At 46.6% G+C, this 20,688-nt stretch overlaps 1 long non-coding RNA gene across 1 annotated transcript in view; it reads left to right on the plus strand.

The window, feature by feature from the left end:
* Window positions 1-20,688, plus strand: part of LOC126638755 (uncharacterized) — a 98,105-nt gene that overhangs the window by 70,896 nt on the left and 6,521 nt on the right. Inside the window, exon 2 of the long non-coding RNA XR_007628682.1 lies at window positions 19,278-19,401. This is a non-coding gene — a long non-coding RNA (uncharacterized LOC126638755). The remainder of the gene's footprint in view (window positions 1-19,277; window positions 19,402-20,688) is intronic.

Raw genomic sequence — 20,688 nt, forward strand, 5'->3', positions numbered from 1 at the left:
GTTGGGGTGTGCCTGGAACTGGAGTGTGCCTGGAACTGGGGTGTAGAGAGCAGGTTGGCCTGGCATGGATGGGATCAACAGAACCGCGGAGAAAAATGCGATGACAATAGAAAATCATTTCACTTTTTGTCAGGGTTGTGCATGGGAAAACAAGGGAGCAAATGCAAACTCCCAATTGCTACCCCTGCAGTCCCTGGCTATCTGCAGTGGACTGCAAGATGTGCACGGCAGCAATTCCCACCCTGGTAACACGTGGTGTCCCCCAGCCCCATTCTCCAGAGGACAAACCTCAAAAGTCTGCTCCCTGTTAACTGGCCATTAGCACCAGCAACATCCAGAGCTGAATGTCTCAGGCTTGGAAGAGCCAACAGTTGCTGTGCTGTGTCCATGCAGCAAGTGTGGAAAGCCGGATGATTTTAATGACAGTCTGTCCATTGGAGTCGTTTGTGGGAGGTTGTGATCATTTCCTCTTTCTCCCAGATAAAAGAAATGCAGAGTAAGAGGAGTCCACTGCTGGGTGGACACTTTGAATATCTCATTTAATTTACTAGATAATGATCCCATTTATGGAGCAGCTTGTTTCAATTTTCTCATTATCACTAACCGAGATGATAGCTTACTTAATCCACTTCTGCACCACTTCACAGACAATGAAAAATGTGGGAAGGAAAGTCATTCAGGGGAGCACATGGAACCCTCATGTAAGCAGGCTGAGGAAGCCTCAGGTTTCTGATGAAGGTTCCTAATAGGCAACCATGTGAAAATGAGTGATTTTGCAGGACCTGTGCTGTCATCCGTTCAGGACACAGGTCATACTGGAGTTCAGTGGCTGAACCAGATGCCAAAGCTTTTTCTCTGAGACAGTAAGAAGTCTGTGCTGACTGTTAAAAGACTGATATATTGTCTGCTGAGAGGACTGAAGCAAATGATGAATGAGATCAGAGATGAATTTGCTCTAATACTAATACTCTATATGTAAGAGCACAGGCTGTTTCCGCTGATTCTGAAAGAAATTTAATCCTCTGCCACTGAGAAGGAAATGGGTTTGTAAGTCTGAGGAAGGAATGCATCATAATCCCAGAAGAAGTAGGCAGCAATTTCTGGCACTGGAGATTTGGCAGAATTTTGAGGCTGAAGTGGAACAGGAGCAGCATTAGCCAGTAGATTTCAGCAATGGCAAATGGGGTGAAGGACACCTGTGGTCTCTTGGCTGTCTCTAGGCTATTGTGTCTGTTTTCATACCCTTACCCATATAATGGTAGCAAGATTAATTCTCTAATGTTTTCACATGGAAGAGAGCAAGATCTTGTGCTGCAAAGCCGCCTCCTTCCTGGCCTCAAAGTGCCTGTAAAGCCCTACTGTGGGAGAGGATGGGGTCCCAGCTTCACTGTCAGCTTCTCCTCCACTTCCTCAGTGAGGAGAATCCCCTGATGGCCCAAAGGGGACTCCCAGGGTGCTCTGACATCTTCTCTTTATTTGTCCAATGTGACAGACAACAAACAAACCCTCCAGCTATCCAAATCAGAGCAGGAAGAATGTGACTGTAGGATTGTATCCACGTGCACACCTTCAAGAAATACCACCTTTTCTGAAGGCTTATGCAGACCCCTTAGGGTAAAATAAAATTATTCCTCTTATTTCAGTTGGCTTCTAAAGGAGGTAGACAGGAGGGGCCTGAAGTATTTAGGCACACAGCTATCTTTGATGGTCTCTCCTTAGGACCTTCTGGAGAACTCAAATGAAAAGCCAGGTGTGCATTGCAGGGGGATTTGTTTTTCCAAATAGAAATTATAAGACAAGGAGGAAGGCTGTCTTTTCAAAAGCAAGGAACTCTTTGGACTCAAGTTGTGAATCAGACTGTCAGTCCCTGAATCCATTATATAAAATATGTGCTTGACCTGTAGCTGTTTAGGAATCATTCTTAAAATACTCTTTCAAGTACCAGCGTCAGAGCTCTGTCTAAAAAGTCCTTTATGATGGGCTGTTCTGCCTTCAGCTCCTACTCATTTTATGCTAATTGCTGTCAAGTCGTAATTTTCCAGTAAACCACTCAGAATGAGCTTCGTGCAGATATTAATGATACAATAACTCTCTGAGGAGTCACCAAGACTGACACACGAAAAGCAAAGGCATCTGCTTTTAGGATTTGACCCCTTGATGTACTGCTTGTCTTCTAGACAACAGACACCAGTTCTGTGTGTAGATGGTTGATTTCTAATGCCCAAATCACAGTGGTGAGTTGAACAGTTACCTATGGTATGGGCTGGGTTAGGATGGGAGTGCCTGGGTTGCAATATCTGCCCAGACTTAGGAGATCGAGGTGCCCAGTTCCCACTGACTTAGGTAGCAGGCAGGTGCCACTTTTACTGAGGCTCCTTTAATGAATCCAAGCTCTTACCTCTTGAATTTCTCACTGCACTTCTCCCCTGGCCTTACAGGGACTGTGAGTTGTGTGACGTGGAGGGGTGGCTGAGATGCACTGATAATAAATGGTGTGGTCAGACATGTCTGGGGACCCCACTGCTGCCATAGGAGATGCCACACAGGCCCAGGAAGGGAAGCCCCAGGAGGAACTGCTGGCCAGACCACCTAAGCTAAGGAATAAATCCTCCAGTGCATTTAGCCTTGCAGACAAGCATCTGCTGGCCAGTGGCGGGGGAGGGGGGGGGGAATTCTACAGAGTGAGCTTGTTCCAGGAAGCTTTACTCTTAATAGTATTTTGGAGGAAACCCAGGAAAAATTCCATTGGAAAGCTGAAAGCTATTATGGCAGGATAGCTGCTAAGTGACTTGGTATGTGCCCTTGGAGACCAGCTCTCCCAACTTTATGAAAAATTATATAATCTGATTCTTTGGGTTTATGTCACTGCAGGCCCAGTGTAGTGTTTTCTACTGAAGGATCATACCATCATATTTCCATTCTTTTTTTATGGGTAGGACAAAAAGAGAAATTATAAAGAAAATGGTGAAAATGTAAAGTCTCTTACTGACTTGCTTCTCCTTGGAGTCCAGTAAGTTGCAGAACACTGTAGACTTTTCAGCCCTTTCAGCTGCTTTGTTAGGTAACTCCTAGTATCACTTATGGATGTTTAAAGAAAGGAAAATGGGACTTCTCCTGTCTGCCACTTAATTAATTGTGATTAGCACAAGATCTTCAGGGCATCACCACCACCTGTGGGCCTCTCCTTCTTCCTCTTCTCTGCTTACCAGCACGGCTGCCTGGTGTACCTGTTGAGGTGTGAACTCAGGGTATGCACTCCAGCTGGAGAGGACATTTGGTGACATCTTGTCCAGAACAAGCTGAGGATACACTTGGGAGGAGATGTTGCATGAGGGAGCAGCCAAGCTGGGACTTGAACTGTGCTTCAAGGGAAAGAGGCAGGTAATAAATTCTTACAAATAGCTCAACCCATAGAGGGGTTGAACTGTTAGGAGCTGAAGAATATCTTTCTCTTCCTTCCTTTTGTTTTGAAGGGGCAGGACGTGCTGCTTTTGACAAGCTACGAGCATCTCTACCCTGCAGGGAAGGCTTGGTTGTCTATTTGGGCCCAGGGCTGGTACTGGCTGTAGCTGGAAAAGTATGAGAGTGCCCAAAAAACTGATTCCTGTTACTTACAGTGCCTGTGCAATATTCCCCCTCCACTCACCTGCAGTGCAAGTGCTCCACATCCTACCTAGTGAAGTTGTTAGAAGGGATTTGCCAAAGCCTCTGCACAGCTCTTTGTCCGCTCCATTCCCCTGGGCTTGGACTGAGTCATCCCCCACTACAGGCCCTGACAGAAAGTCTCTGTGACTCAGGAGCTCCCAGGAACGAGGCAGCAGGGATTGCTGGCTGGGAAGAGCCACCAAACAAGGGAGGCTTTCTTCTTGCCACCACACTGCTGATCCTGGTCTGCCTACGAGCAGGTGTGGCCAAGGGAAAGCAGGACATCTCGGATGTGCTCTCAGGCTTAGGAGGGGAAAGGAATGAATAGAAGCAGGGAGAAAAGGATGAGAATAGGGATGGAAGGAGGAAAACCATTTTGGCCAGGCAGGCTATACAGCTGCCCATACAAAAGCCTCTTCCTATCATCCCTGTCACACACGAGACTTCAGTGCTCACCACAAAACTGATGAAAGGCACACAGTGCAGCAAGGAGAGGTTGGAAAGCTTTGTTAAACACACTGATGAGCAGTGCCTGATACAAATAGGAGTGTTAGGAGAGCAGTGCTGAGCCACCTGTGCTGTGGTGACAAATCCTGGACAGGAGAGTGACTGGGTTTGTGGCATTAAGCAAGTATGTGAGCATGGTAGGTACCGTGGGCATTGCAGAGGGCCATGGTCACCCCCAGGAGGCATCTACTGTTGTATCTGGTCAAAGGCTGAGCCAAGATGAAACTGTGGTGGCCTGAAGTGGCCATCTCCCCTATGCTGTGAGTGGATGAAGGGGAGGCCAGCCTGCGCTTTCCAAATGTGATTACACTGTGGTGTTCTTAGCAGAGCAGACAGCAAGACCAATGATTAGTCCTTTGGAGTTCCTAACCCTCTCCCCTCTCTGCTGTCTTGTGCTTGTGGCTGTTTGAGGCCAAACAGTGTCTCTGTGCATGCAAGGAGCTGTCATGCTGTCATGAGCTAGTTAGAACTGACAGATAATGCTTGATTTTACATTATAACCCATTTCTTCCCCACCCCATGCCGACTGTACATGTCTCTTCATGCCCAGGCTGTGTCATTTCCGTTTGTTTCCACTTATTACATCTCTCTTTGGCTGGATTCTCTTCCTCACCGCCTGCTGAGCACACATGAAATTTCGGCTGTGCCCAGAGCTGTACAGACTTGCAGTGCTGTGCTCCTGAGCTCCCTCTCCTCTCCGTGCCAGCCGGGCTGGTCACAGATGAAGGGATGGCACGGGCTGGGCGAGCGTTGGGTGGCACTGAGCCAACCAGGAGGCGAAGCTGACAGCTTGTCACTGCTCCCGTAGTAGGTGTGGTATGATTAGCAACAAAGGTCTAAGAACAAATGAGTAATCTCACTTTCAGCCCAGTTCTTTCATCTTTCGTAATTAAAGAAAATTTAAAAAAAAAAAAAAATCCATTTGTGCTCCATTGCTGAGCTCCCAAAGGTCGCTAAATCCTCCTTTGCTCTTGATGGAACTGGATAATCTTTAAGGTCCCTTCCAGCCCAAGTCATTCTATGATTTATACAGCCCTATCAGCCCTATCCCCAGTGTGGCTCCAACTGACCCTAGAGCCCCCCTGTGCTCACAAACATGGTGCATATGACAGCAGGGTTGTCCTGAGGTGTCACCAGAAACAGGAAGCCCAAGGTGGAGATTGATGCTCAGTTCAAATCCCCTGAGTCCAAGCCGAGAGTTTTTAAATATCTGACCACTCTTTCTCACCTGATCTGGAAAAGCAACAAAGCCTGTGTCTAGTGTTGATCATGCAGGTAGTTTTGCTGTTGATTTGCAAAGCCTGCTGACCACCAAATGGCCCAAAATCATTCCTTCTAATTTTAAGAACACAAAAATAAATTAACTTTGTTCATTTAAAGAATTTGGCAAGTCATTAAATCTTCCAGGAGTGAAGGCCAAGCTGTACAGCTCAAGTTAAAAGAAAGAGCTGTAAAAGTGCAAGGATAGACATCCTCCACAGAAAAAAACCCCACCATTTTCATATTGCCACGTCTGACAAGTTTTTTATGTGTTTATCTTTTCCCTCCCCATTGATGTGTTGGAGATAAATAATAAGCTGGCAAGGCTGATTATAATAGATCCAAAAATAAGACTCAGAGAGATTCCCTGCAGCCCATATCCGACAGGTCTTGTCACTTGGATGCATTTGTAAAAAGCTGGTTTGTCTCTCAGATGACAGATGCTTTGATGAGCTAATCATCTCATTTCCGTGAACTGCACATCTGTAAAAACAAAAGGGGATGAGACTCGAACAAGTGACTAAGCCCTGCTCTTGTTTGCATTGTTTCATCACTACTCTATGAGCGGGGCTGGTGCTCCTCCCGTGGAGGTTCCTGCTGTGCCCCGTGCCAGCTGACAGGTGACGTGCACACGTGCTATTTTGAGCAGTGACTCCTCTCTGGGGTTCTGCTCACCACAAAGACCACAAGAGGCTTTTTCCCTGCACCACTGATGGTCTCTGATACCCCAGGGACAACTAGGCTTGGCTCAGCCAACCGCTCCTCTCATCAGTGTGTTGCTGTGACTTAGGGGGCAGATGGGAAGGGCAAAGCTGTGGAGGTGACAGCAGTGCAGAGTTTCCTGGGAGGGACAGAGCTTCTTCTCCATTTTCTGCACCCGTGGTCATCCCCACTGTTGGATCTCCACACAGGCCACCAGCAGCAGGAGGGTCCTCCTTGTGCTTGGCACGTGTGGAACAATTGTCAGCCAGGGGACAGGGATCGAGACCCTGCCAAAACTTTCCTGCAAGGACCATCAATTTTATGGGGGCTGTAGCTCTCTCATGCATGGGCATAGCTCTCTCATGGCTGGGCAGTAGCTGGATGCTAAATAGGTTGTTTCCTGCACCTGTTATTGCCAAGACATATTTTTTCAGTTATTTTTTTCAGTGTTTGTGCTCAGCAGCTGGTGAGGTGCAAAGATGAACAACCTCTTTGCGGTTTTCTATACACTTTCTATACTTTTTCTGTACGTTGTAAAAGCCAGAGTGTTTCAGGTTCCCTGTTCCCACACAGACTGCAAAGAACTAAGGGTGGTTCAGTTGGCTCAATCTTAGTGTTGAAAGTCCTGACATCTGCTCTCTTTACCAAAATCTCCAGCCCACGTATTCATTCTGGAGAAGGGTCCAAGAAAGAAATACAGTGTGAGGTAACTAATCTCCCTTTGCTGTCCACCTCTAGTTAATTTATATAGAATTTTCTGTATGTGCCTTACCAATTAAGTTTTCCTGGTTTTCATCTTTAACTTTGTGGTCCTGGGTTTCCTTTCTTCTTTCAGTGTTTTCTGGATTAATTTTATAGCAAAATAAATTGTAGCGCTATCGATCCACCCATATGATTACCTGAATCAGGAAATTGGTTTCCTCTTAAGTTTTTTGTGGAATAGAGCTGTGGTGGAGGAGGAGCAGATAAAGATCCTTGAGTTCAGAGGAATATGCCCAGATACTGAGATGGGTGGGAGTATTAAACACTGGTTGGGCTGTAAATCCTCAGAAGTTTGTTTCCTTTTTTCAGTTCAAACATGAATTTAGGAGAAGAACACATTGTATGTCCCCCACCTCCGCCTGTCCAGAGCCATTTATTTCAAAGCAAGAACGTTTTTGCTCTGAAGTGGAAGTTTAAAAGGAAACTATCAAGTACTTTCTAAACCAGTTTTGCATCTTTGTTACTGCTTTATCTTTAGTAATTTGAAATACTGGGGGTGGAATGTTTTTTGATGCAATGCCAGCAGAAAAGTAAAGCCCAGCTTTAACCCTTGGGTTCCTCTTGTCAGTGGCTTTGTACCTTAGGATCGTGCTCTGTGGATGTAAAATATCTTTGTGCTTCTATAAATGTGGTGGGAACTCAGGAGTGTGTGTGTGTCTTTGCCTGATGGTGGACACAGCTCTGAGGGCACTTGTTTTTGCAGGGCAGGGGTGGAGTGAAGGAGGAGCACTGGCAGAAATTGATGGAGTGCAGCGTGTGGAGCTGTGGCCGCTCTCTCCCTGCTCTGTCTCTGCTGGTGCTTTGAGCTGTGTTTTCCTTTGATCAGAGTGGCAGCAAGCAGAGGAGCTCACGCTGGCCTTACTGAGGTGTTTCCAGGCTGAAAATTCAGCATTTAGGCTTTAGCCAAAGCTCCAATCCAGAAATGGGGATGCACAAAAAATGAGTCACACTGTGAGCAACCAGTCTCAGTTAGGCTGCTGCCTCCTTGTTCATGGATCAGCACTGGAACATGGCTCAGTGATGACTTTTTCTATGCAAGTAGTTCCTGTTCTTTTTTTTTTTTTCTTTTCCCTTTTCCTTTTTTCTTAGTTAAATGTATCAACATCAGTGCATGGAAACTGCACCATGGGCTAATGTTGCTGCCAAGCAAGGGTCAATGCATGGCCATTCCCCTCTTCCATTTCCTTACTAGCAGTTTCAGAGCTCAGCATCTATCAAAATAGATGCTGGAGCCAAAAACTAACAAAGATGAAAATGATCTCTGCAGTTTCCTGTGATCTGATCTCAGGCCAAGCAGATACAGCTCCAGCAGCAACCTCTGCTTGTGCCGGTGATGTTTGCGAAGAGGTGCCAGTGGAGCAGCCCAGGGAGTGGTCTGTGCCACATGAAAACAAAGCAAAACCAGGAAAGAGCAGATGTCATATCTCAAAATGTGAGTTTGGACAGAACATGCCTAAAAGGATGTTATGGTTGGGGGCTATAAGGGTGGCCAGTCCCTTGGGGTGTTGGGGTGGCATCATGGGCACCTCCCGGCTGCTTGTTCTCTACCCTGCTCCCATTTTCTGCTGAGAGACAAAGGTTTGGAGGGGCAAGGTTTGGTGGAGCTACATCTGAGTTTCAGAAGTGCAGGGAAAGGAGATTACTTTGATCCTTGAGGCATGTGATGGGGCAATGCTGGGCTCTGGAATCCCATTTAAGGTCAGTGGAAGCTACAGTGAAAGCCCAGTGTGTTGGGAAACAGGATGTAAATGGGTGTGTGATTTCATCAGGCACTTTGAGGCTTGTGGAGGAAGCTTACCTGAGTCAATTAGCAATGTACTTGTGCCCTACCAGCAGCACTGATGCTTTTAAAGCCAAATCTGATACAGTTTTGAGCACTCCTGGAAACAGGAAGGTATGCAGGTCTCCTTTGAAAGTGCTTCATGCTGAAATATTAACTCACTTCTGAAAGGGTTGCCAACACATGTAGCTCCACCAGTAGAAATGGAGGTGAGGTTACACCAGTTATATTGGTGAAGAAAGGTGTACAGACATCCATCAAATTTTAAATCAGGCTCATTTGGACTTGTTTAAAGTTGATTAAGAAAAGATTGGTGTTGAACCACAGTAAACCTCTGTCAAATAAAGGGAGCAATACAAATTAATCAAGTAGGTAATTAGCGGGATCTCGAACACCAAGGTTGCGTCTCTGCCTCTCCAGTTTTCTCTTAGGTTTCCTTTTGCATTTCAGACTTTATTGTTTTCTCTGTGCCTGTGAAGTTATTTTAGATACCTGTTCTTTAGTGCTTTGGGGTTTTTATTGTAAAAAGCACTTAACCTCCTACCCCCTAAAGTTTGTTCTCAAATCCTTCTCCGTGCAGAGGGGGAAAAAGTGTGTTTCTTCCTCACTCTTCAAAATTCTGTACCACGGTACACTCTCTGCTCAAGATTGCTTGGGAAGTACTGGAGGTTAGAATTTCAAGCTCTGTGCATACAGGTTTCTGCATTATGAGAAGAAAATCAGAGTACTCCAACACTCAGAGCCCCAGAGGGGCAGGTATAAGTCACTGAGGGCCAGATACCATTGCATCTGAAGGGTTTGGTATGTGGCATAAGTTTACTCACAGCTCGTGCCCTAATGCAGTTAAGACCTCGAATTTGAAAACTTCTTTGAGACCTTTAGATGGTCTGAACTTTCCAGAAAGACAAAACATTGCTATATTCACCTTCTCTTTCAAACCTTTTATTATAACTGCTTTTTTGTGAGCACCAGATTCACACGAAAAATGTATAAAGCATTAAAAAGTCATTGCAGTCTGTCTCCTTTCCCCCATGGATTGCTGAAGTTTCTCAATTTTGTACTCAGTTTCCATTACTTGGGAGATACAGACATCATGCCAATAGGAACCAACCCATAAATATTCCTAATCCCACTTGGCTGGCAATTTCCTCTTGCTTTAGTTTAATGCAAATGGGATCCCGATTCATATGAGAAGCCCCTCTTCCACTTGGTTGCATTGCTAGTAATGATCCCTCCCCAACATGGTTGTATTTTGAACATAAAACCACTTTTATTTCATGTTTATGTGACCCTCTAGACTTTGAAATCCTTCAAGGGCACCCCAAAATACGCCCTCAGTTTCTACCAGTTGCCAGGCACTGGAGGCAATACTGGAGGCTGTTCAGAACAGGCAGAGATCGGGGTGCACTGGAAGCTCCTCTGACAAGGCTGAAAAAAGAAAACGCTGCCTTTTGGGAGGGCTTCTCTGGTGCTCACCCCACGCCTGGGTGGTGGGCTGTGACGGCTGAAGGGAGTGGGATCAGCCAGCATTAAGCTGCAGCTCCCAGTTTTGGGGAGGGCTGTTGCCTCAGCGCGCTCTCCCGAGGTGTGTTCGGTGCGTGGCGGGACACGCCACCCTCGTTAAGCCTCCTAACGTCACGCAGATCTGAGCCCGCTGATTTGCTTCTGGGACCACTGCCATGCCTCGGGGTGCCTGACGGGAGGATTATTTTTGTTCTTTGCAGAAGACACTGTTTTCCAAGTGGATCATAAAAAGAAAAATGTGCTCGTAGGTGTTGAAAGAGCAAATGCTTTTGCATTTGACTGCACTGTGCTTTTTTCTGATTGCTCTGCTCTTTGGAAGCAAACAGGGGCTTTTCATCACGATTTGAAATTCTGGGTCCTTGCAGACTGGCTCTGTCCACATAACTGCAGTGAGGGCTGCAATTTTGGGGGGAAGGCAATTAAGCAGTGTGTGGTGACTCAACCAAACAGACCCTCTGAGGTCTGCTCCCTTAGCCAAGTTTCGCCTTTTGCTTTTTCCTGGGTCTTTTCATTTTTGTTTTTGGTTCAGAAGCATTCATGCTCTCACACACCCCCAGGGTGTTTCTGGAGCTCCATTAGGGCAGCAGCTGTGCCTGGTTTGAAGCTCATTTCATCTCTTCTTACGGAGATGATGGTAACCCACACTGCAGCTTTCCATGAGGCAGCCTGCTGTGCCGTGTCCCGCCCATGGTGCTCTAGCTACCTGTTCTTTCTTTATTCCATGTTAACAGAGACCCTCCTGGACCCATCCATGCTTGTCCTGGAGGTTGCTTTTGGTGCATTTTTCTCTTCATGTCTCTGGCTTTTAGGATGGGTTTCTCCAGCTCCTTCCCCTGAAGTCCCTGGCACCTGCTCATACACCGATTTTGGAGGTGGCCCTGGTTTTCTGCACTATAATGTTTGGATCCATTTGGAGACTTATTTATTAGGATCTCCCCAGGCCTCCAGCTGGCCCACTCTCCTACACCAGCACACTTCTCCTTAGCCACCAAATGTGCAGGTCTGTTGTGAAATCCTTCCCCTGACTCATCCTTCTGATCCTTTTAAACTGCCCACTCACAAAGCACATTGCAGGTTGGGATGAGGAACTCACCCGGGCTTAAGCAGTGCTGGTGCCTTCATCCAAGCATCTCTGAAGCTCCTGGAAAGGAGATAATTCCCACAGCCTCATGCAGAGGGATGTGAGTTTGTGTCTTGTCTGGCTGCCAGGGAAAAGTCTTGAATTCACTGAACCAAAGAGGTCATTGCCTTCACGTGCTGGAAGGCAGGTTTGGCTGGGGGAAGGCTGGGTCTGATGGTCAGATATTATTCCCTACTAGTGGATATGGTGATATCTCTTTTATTGCTCAGTACTTTCAAAAGGCTTCATTTTGTGAGGTCAGCAAACACGATTTTTCAGGTGTTTTTTCAGACAGTGGAGGAGAAGGAGCCAGTGGGGCTGTGAGAGAGGATGCTCCTCCCTGTCACAAGATGGGTCCTCAGTGGGCACCCTGGAGGCACAGCTGGCACTCTGTGAATGGCCAGAATGAAATCATCAGTAACCACAGCCTCTGTCCCTGCATGTGCAGGGTTATCAAATCTTACCTGCTGTTAAAACCCCAGGAAAATGGCAACAGCAGCTTCAGAGAATTTTGTCTCTCTGTTATTTAATTTACCAACCATCTGAGCTCTGGTGGCAGGGTCTGTCTCTTTGGAGCAACCTTCCTAGGGGGGTGGATATTGTCGCTTTTCCCTGTGAATTCTTCATGGCGCTGTTGATCTCCTGACTTAAATTTTTGATGCACTTAAGGAAAGCAGTATCATCAAACTGTCTGTGCAGGAAAGTGGTGATCAGTGACAGCCTGAATGTGTCACATCAGCAACTTCCTACGAGGTACTTGCTACCTCCACAGAAGTTATTTGCAGATAGTTTTAGTTAAACTTTGACTTGCCCAAAGGCAAAAGAGTTGCTCAAACAATAAAGAGGTCAGTGAGGGCTGCAGAGATTGTCCCTTATTTCTGGATGGTCTTAGGAGGTCCTGTTTTCCCAGCCTGTAAAAAGGAGGATATTCTTACCTGATGGAGGTGGGAAGTATGTTGAGATGTGCAGCACAAGTTTGCCAGGTACCAAACTGCAGAGAGAAAGGTAAATGGGCCCAGTGCTCTACAGCAAACCCAAACCATGGAGACTGAGCAGAGCTGCCACTCCTGGATAGAGCAGGACACAGCTGAGGTCCTTCTTGAAGTCAAAGGAGAAAGTGCCAAGCAGGCAGCCACCACTAGGAAACAACTCACTGCCTGCACAGAGGTCTGAGTGCTGCTGCTCTGTAGAGAGCATCACTGATGCTCAGCAAGTTCATTTTCCAAACTGGGCACTGATACTTGTATCTCCCTCGTGGGGCTGGTCTGGGAGCAGGATGCTCCAATCTTGGTGTCAGGAGGGTGGCAGTGGTTGCACGTGAGCATGTGTCAGGTGGAAAAAAAAGTGACAAAGCAGCCTTGCAGAGAAATGTTCTCACTGGTGGTTGTGCTTGTGTGCATGTGTTTATTTTAATTAACCCCCAAACAAGGTATTTAATTTTTCTCTTAATTTTAGATATTGAACCCAGTTTCAAAGTGACCTCCTGAGGTAGTGGTTCAGATAATTCCTGGCAGAGAACAAGTTTTGAGTAAGAGCTGGAGCATCATAACGAGGCCTTGAAACATAAAGCCATCACTTCGTTTCCCCAGGTACCTGCGTGCCTGGAATACATCCTCCTTATACTCCTTTGTTTGAACTCTAGGAGGGGTGGCACAGTTATTAATTAAAACTGTGGCATGCACAAGGTTTGGAAAGGGAACAAGAAATGCAAAAAGGAGTGATTTCCTCCTCCTCCTCCTCTCCTTCCCCTGCAATTTATTCTATTCCTGGTTTTCCATGTGATATCTTGTCCTTGCAAGTAAAAAAACCAGCCCACCTCCCCCATCCAGACTTATTTTGAGGAGGTGCTTGGGAACACCTTTTGCTTTGAGCTGAATCCTTGCTTTAGTTCGTAGGTATGCAGGCAGCAGCAGGGACCCACCCACGTGCTCCCTGGATCAGGGATATTGGCACTGTGCAAATATAACACAAAAAAAACCATGTAGGCAGTAAATCTCTGTCCTGTTCTGAGGATAGGAGGGAATTTCACAGAAACACCTTTTTCTTTGAGTTCTCAGCCCTGTTTGAGGCAATGATGGCCATTGATGTTACCTCCATCTAGATCAGGCTCTTGAAGTGGAAAGATGCAGAGGGAGTTACAGGTGAAGACTGCAAGTCAAATCAAGGAATCCAGTGCTGTCTTCTCTTCTAGACAACAGTTCAGGGCCCCTTATCCAGCCTGGCATCTTCCAGTGCTCTGCATCCTGCAGAAAACCTCCTTTGTAGTGCCTGCTTCTCTGTAACCTTCTTGCCACTCTCCCTCATCACTAAAAAAACTGGTGTCCTTACTGGCCTGGATGCTGCAAGTATAAGTGCATTGTCTGTAGTGATGACATTTAAAAAAATTAATGTATTAAAAATGTTTCCTTCCTCTACAATAATGATAATTTTTGAGCTTCCTGCAGTGGAACATTTTCTTAATTGAATTCCTAGTACATTGAGCATCTCTAAAAAGCATGAATGGCAATTTCATCTCGCTGGCTGCATTCTTCCAAGGGACACTCTTTGAGGGCTGTTCGTGGGAAAAAAAGACCTTTTTCCCCTCTCAGGCCAAAAGGAAGATGGCAATCCCACTGTCAGAGTTATCTGGCTTCGGTGTAACTGGTGCCACACAGACATGACTCCTCCTCCTTGGGGTTTTTGAGCAAGGAGCCTCTCCCAGCAGCCAGTCAGTGTCTGCTGCACCCCAGTGCGTGTTGCTGGTTAGCTCCAGCCTTGGAGAAGTGGCATTACTGGTCCTGTGAGGACCAGCTGAAATCCAGCAGTGCTCCTGGGATGAGCACAACCTGGGTGCCACCTAGAAAAAGCACAGCAGCAACCTGAGAACATGAACTGGTGCCCTTGGATAGCTAATCTGTTAAGGCAGGGCTGCAGTCTTGGGGTTAAAAGAGTTATCACAGCCAGAAACCGGCATCAGGAGATGTGCTCCATCTCTGCTGCACAGAAAAAGGTGCATCAGTTATGGGAGAGAGTCTTTTGAATCTTGTTTAGATGTGACACACACAGTTCTCAACTCTAGGAGCATTTATCCTCTCTCTTTGATATTTCCAGAGCTTAATTGTTATCATTATACACTAGTGCTTCCCAAGGCCTGAAGTATTTAATGAAGACCAACACAGGCTGAATGAGATAAAAAGGGATTTTGGTTCCTTTGAGAAGAAAATCCCATCTCAGCCTGCTCTGAGAAGCCAGTACTATCCCCTCCCTTTCCAGCCAGGGCAGGCTGTTCATGGTTTGCAATTCAAAGCAAAGAGACCATCCAGAGGCTGCAGGCCCAGGCAGTGATTTCCAGAGCAAGCCCACAGATTGCTGCTGGTTGTGCAGGAGCTAAATTGAGCACACGTGTATCAGACAGCTGCAGCTTTGCCAGTTTATTGCACCCAGAAAAGCCACACTTGGAGCACGCAGAGCTCCCCAGGCGATCGTGTGCCATGCTGGGTCATTTCCTGTGGCAGAGGCTTTTTCCATGATTACTTTGTAATTGTACTCTGTGCCTGTCATTTTGTGACTTGCCAGGCAAGGCTACGGATGGAGCACGTTCATTTGAAACATTATTCTTCAGATTTGGCAGAGAGATGACAAATTTTTAGGGAAAAACCAGAAAGACTAATGGGAAATAATCTCCTCTTTGCAGGAGGTCTGAATTCTTCCCTCTCCTTCTCTGAAGGTCAGTGTCTATCACGAGCCAGCTGCATCACAGCTCCATCAGAACATCTCTCTTGTTATCCAGCTTCATTATGGTTCCCATTGTCTCTTGCCTTCCAGGACAATGTTATACTGCACTTGTGAGGGAACCCTCACAAGCAAACTTCTTGGGGCAAGGAATAGCCCTGATAAAAAGCTGTTTATGTGCAATGAGAAGATGCCTACCTCGAAATCACCCTGCAGTTTTCCTCTGTGCTCCATTATAAATGCGGCAGCAGGCAGGTGAATCCTGCTGGTTAACAGAGAACAGCTTTTTGCCCCCTAAAAAATTGTTGAGTCCAGCGGTTTAGAAGGAAAGCACCAATTATCTGCTATCTCAGGAAACTGAGAACAAGCAAAAGTGCAAGGCATTTCACACCAAATCTACAGGGCCTAAATGTGAGCAAGAACACCTTGAGCTCCTGGGGCTCAGCACATCTGCCAATAGAAGTAGTAGTACAGGGACTGATTGGACCATTTTAGTGTTTAGTGGTAATTTTGCAGAAAATGCTCTGTGCTGAAGATGTTTTCCCATTTGGGTTAGCATAGGAATGCTCTGCTAAAACACTGAACGTGAATGATATTTTTAACTTAAAATGGCTGCTCAAAATACAAGGAAGAGTGTAGCTAATTAAGCCCCTGATCATTTAAAATTAGTGTATGTGGCTCAGGGAACATAGCCCCTATCAGTGAGAGCAGAGCACTTGGCTAAAGGCATGTCTAAGAAGAGGTGCTATAGAGGGGAAGAAAGAGCTCTGTAGACTTTTCACCTCCCATCTCCAGAAGAAAGCTGTGCCTTTCTTGTGTTAATATTGATATTTTTCTAGTGTCTTTGATTTGCTATGGAGAAGAAACAAGAGATAACAAACACAAAATCTTCTACAGCTTCAGTGTCCTACTTTCCAGCTCTCCCCTTTTCACTGATCACCTCTATGGAGTGCAAGGCATATCTTTTACTCAAGGCCACAGCAGATCAAAAACACTCAATATGTTATATATATGTTCAGTTAGGAACTTAAATTAGGTTTCAATTTGATGTGGAGGGTGGCAGAGTTAGGTTTTCTTCCCTGCACAGTCCAAGGGACAGAGCAATTGGTGATGGCTCTTTATTCTCACGTCTTGCCGTCTTATAGACTGGATCCCTGACTTGGTGACACTCAGCAGTGACATCCCACCAAAAATGAGTCTTCTTAGTGTCACAGTCTGGAGTCCTACTTTAAAGAAAATAAAAAAAGGGAAAACACTTGTTAAAAAAAAGCATACAGCTGAGAATTTTAGGAGGGTGATCCAACCCCCTGCAGCCAGAGAAAGAGACTGTCATGACTCTTAACTCTGGTACTCTGGCTCAGACCCTAAATAGCTGAGGTCAAATTATTCACAGAGAAGGTGAGTGATAGGTTCCAGACCCTCAAGTCAGGCTGCCTACTGGCATTTTCTCTCTGTAAAAATAAGTAGCCTTTCTCCACTTCTAACAAAAATCTCTTCCCTGGCTCTCCTTGACGGTTCCCCCTCCTGTCTCCACCTCCAGAGATGTCTGAACAGTATAATTTCCTTTTATTTTTAGCCATCTTTCATAATTGAAAGTATCTCTGTGTCAAATAGAAACTGTTCCCATGAATTCCTCAACAGGCACTTACTGCAAGCAATTGATGAAAATGAAATATTTAATGGGGTTTTATACCTGTGGACTTGGTGACACTGGTGCATCTCAAGAGCAAAACTGTAATGACATCAGGATGGATGGTCTTGAGGCCAATCACCTCAGCAGCTTCAGTGGTGCTTCTCTTTTGGGGTGAGTATTGGGTCTGGCCTGGGGGGTGTGGGAGTCGGTGGCAGCTGAGCTTTGGGAAGCTGTGGCTCCTCCTGACCCCAGAGTTTCCAGCTCTTCCTACTGAAGATCCAGCAGCACTGCCTGGGGTAAAGCTGATGTTTCTCACTTGTCAGCAGCATGTGACTGCAGTGCTCTCCAGAGATCCAGCCATGCCCACAGGCAGCTGTTCATCTCATCTAAGGTAAGAGCCACCTGGAATCAGATGCAGAGTCCAGCGAGCCCCGTTCCTTCTCTTGCAAAGTGACCAGAGCAGATACCTCTGGAAGAAGACAACACAGGAGCTCCTTCAGGAGGTCTCCTGCATACTGCTGCCCACCCACACTAGTTTGCACTCAGGATCTTCCTGAAGCATTTGCATTTAATAGTCTTTGAAGGATTTTTCTTCCCTGGATTTGTTCACCTCTTCTCAGGCCAGTTCTGCGCTCCCGTTTTGATGCTCAGGGAGACAGACACTGCTCCTGCTTATCCTCAGCAGCTCAGATGGATTTTGCCTTGGCCTGAAGAGCTGCAGCAAGAGCATTTCAAAGACAGTGGAGGAGCAGAAACAGCCCCTCGCTGGCACACAGTGAGGCAGGAGTTGATTCAGTTTAACGGAGCTACTGAAACCGACCCTGAGGATCCGAGATTTTAATTGCATCCACTTCCCAAATCAAGCTCTCTCTAGTCAAACTCTCTTGTTGTGACTCACCCCTAGCCCAGAGCCAAGATAAAGGAGACAAGCCTCACTTCTCTCTGCCCTTTCTCCTTTCCTAACCAGCTAATAACATCTCCTTCCTATGTACCCCCTTCTGGGCTGCCTCTCCTCACCGTTGAAGTGTCACTGTTCTGTCCCAAGCCACCTTATGCATCTCACATCATCCTGGTGGAAAAGGGCGTGAGAAATCCTGTTGTGTCCTTAAAAATAAGGAGGTAGGACCCACCTTCTCACTGCTGCCCCCAGGCAGGGGTATCAGCCTCAGGAGGGTCTCCTTTGCTGCCTGTGTCAGTCCCTCATGGCTTTCTGTTGTGAAAGCTGTGGAAGAGGGTTTTCAGTGTACTGCATCTGTTTGGGAATCAATGACACCACTGGAATTTATGAATCATAACTAATCACGTTACCAGGTACAGGGAAGATTATACGATGTGTGATCTAATAACTCTGGGCCGTTTAATCACCTGTGGTTGGTTCTGAGCACGTTGCATGACAGGTAACAAAACTGACCTTTTAAGGTGAAACCACAAAAGGTGTTTCTTTCCCAGGTCTTTCCTCGCTTGGCTTGGCTACAGCATCCCTGCAAGTAGCAGGACCTCCTTGCCTGGTCAAGCAGGTGGGACTGTTGCCCACAGGTGTTGTCACATCTGAGAGGAATTTCCCACTGGGATTTCTGAGGCACTTTCAACAGCAAGTGAAGGAACTGAGTGTGAATTTTGCAAGATGTCCGTAGATGCCCCGAAGCCAACATGGCCTCCAAAGGAAGCTGGGAAGGTTCTGCCATCCCAGAGGAGACGTGGCTGGGGCTGTAATCCAACCCTGCAGTTTATGTGCAGATGAGCTGTGTAGGGTGAGAGTGAGCAAACCCATGCCATTTGTGCATCACTCATTCACCCCTGTCCCCCAGCCCCAGTCAAACGCCTATATATCTGCTGTGTGAACAGAACTGCATTGAATTGCTGAGATAAATTGCAAACAATTGCCTGGGTGATGTTCACCCTTGCAGGGGTTTTTGTGACCAAGCAGGGTTTTTCTGGGTAACCCCCCGCTCTGCCCATGCTCTGGCAGCAGCTTTCCCAGACAGCCAAAGCACAGCTCCTGCTCTCGAACGCCTTCCCCGCGGCCCTTGGAGTGGTTTCAAGAGAAAAGCGAAACGGCGACATTTTAAGCATTGCCTCCCACGCAGTGTCTCTCTTCAGCCTCCATTCCCACTTGCCGCGAGTTCAGAAGTCTCTGGTGGATCAGTCTACCCCCGGAAAACTGTGGGCTTGCCAAAATAGAAGCATTTTTGCAGAAGGCAGTGATTTGGCTGAATGTTTTGCCAGCACATGTCTCTGGGGCTTGCAATTTGTTTCAGCATTTTGTGTTTTTATTTTATTTTGGATTTCGTTTTCTTGTACACAATACTACCAAAACAAAATATTTTAATGTTTGCAAATAATTTTTGGGGGGGGTTGGTGGTGGTGGGGAAAAACGTGATTTTCAAATACATTTTGCAGTGCCAGGATTCCCTACCCAGCACTAGTCTCATTTTGCTGTCAGCTCACAGCATCAGCTCTGGTTACATAGAAGTCACTGTGAAAGGGCCTGAACGCCTTTCTCACTAATATGCTTTACTTTCAGGATGGTGAATTATTTAAAATGCTTTCTATGGCTTTAGTCTGTCCTAAGTCCCAGTCTCATATTTCGTTAATGTCAGTCTCATAATCGATTATTTCTTTTCTGGTGGCAGCTGGCATCTCCTGTCAAGGACCAAGGTGCAGTTGATATCCTCCTGGCTGGTGATGGAGAGCAGAGCTGGGGTGATGCACTAATTCAACCAAAGCTGGGGACGTCTGTGACCTTCACAGCCGAGGGTGAGTTGGAGGAGAGCAAAGCCAAGAGCTGAGTAAAGAAATTACACAAGCCAGGTGAAGCAGACACTAGGATTGGGGTGGACTCTAGGCAGAAAGTGTGGCACAAAACAAGAAAAGTTCTTTCAAGACAATAGGAAGCATTTTAATTTGAAATGCCTCTGTTAATGCTGTTTTCTGGCACCTGGGAAAACTACTCAGCAGTCATAGCAGGAAAAGAGAGTGAAGAATAACATGTCCAGCGGAAATTCCTGCAGCTCTTGGCTCAGCAGACCAGAATTGGAGATTGGAGCCTGCTCAGGACACTGGAGCTAACACCTCCACCCTTACAAGAGGTGGAATCTTGGGTGACCACAAGTGGCAAGCTTGGGATGTCATTAAAATAGCAACACCTGCAGCAGTGCAGAGCCCTGAACTCCCTGCTGAGGAGTTTCATCGTGCTGCTGACTTAGAGGGAAGATGCCACCTACTGAATCACCCAAACCACTTCCTGCAGCACCTGGTTTTTCCTCACATCTTCTATTCAAATAGTGGCTAGACCCATGTGAAAAATGCTGGATCTGCACCACACACTGCCATTGGGATGGATGTAGGAGGAGGAACATACAGAAGGAGTTACACCTGTGCCCATGCCATGGGCAGAACAGGAGCATGTTCCATCCTGGAATGCACCTCTCCAGCACTTGGCCTAGACCAACCAGTGGCCCTTGTTCCTGGATGTGGACTGGAAGACAGGCAGAGACATCTCTTGTGCTGGCTGGAGCCTTCAGCAGGGAGGAGCACTGTGGCCCTCTCAGGTGCCTGCTTGCTCCTCAGCTTTCTCTTTCTCAAAGACTTCAAGAAACTGCAGAGATTCTGTGATTTTTCCTTTTTCCCTTTCTTGAAAACGTGGCTAAAAATAGAGCATTGAAACCAAGCCCAGCCCAGAAAGCAGAGTGTGTAGGTGTGATGCAAACCAACACCTGGGGCTGTGAAGCGTCCTGGGGGAGCTGGCACCCATCTGGCAGACGTGTTCTCTCTTTCTCCTCATTCTTTCTTTGGCACCTTGTCAAAGAGCACAGGAGATGCTGAACCTAAAGTAATCTTGTGTGAAAATAACCTACACACGTTGTTCCGGTTACGGGAAGAAGAGAACAAGGAGAGGACAACAGTTTTCATTTGCAAAACTGTCTGGGACCCCTGAGCTGCTTCTGTGCTCTCCAATTTTATTTCCTGGCTGAAGGTTTCTAGAGGTGGCTGGTAGAAAACAGTGATGGCAGGTACTGCTCTGAGGTGGTGGGTCAGGATATC

Source organism: Myiozetetes cayanensis, unplaced genomic scaffold (genome assembly GCF_022539395.1).
Source record: "Myiozetetes cayanensis isolate MyiCay16 unplaced genomic scaffold, myiCay2020 scf18, whole genome shotgun sequence".
Lineage (NCBI taxonomy): Eukaryota > Metazoa > Chordata > Aves > Passeriformes > Tyrannidae > Myiozetetes > Myiozetetes cayanensis.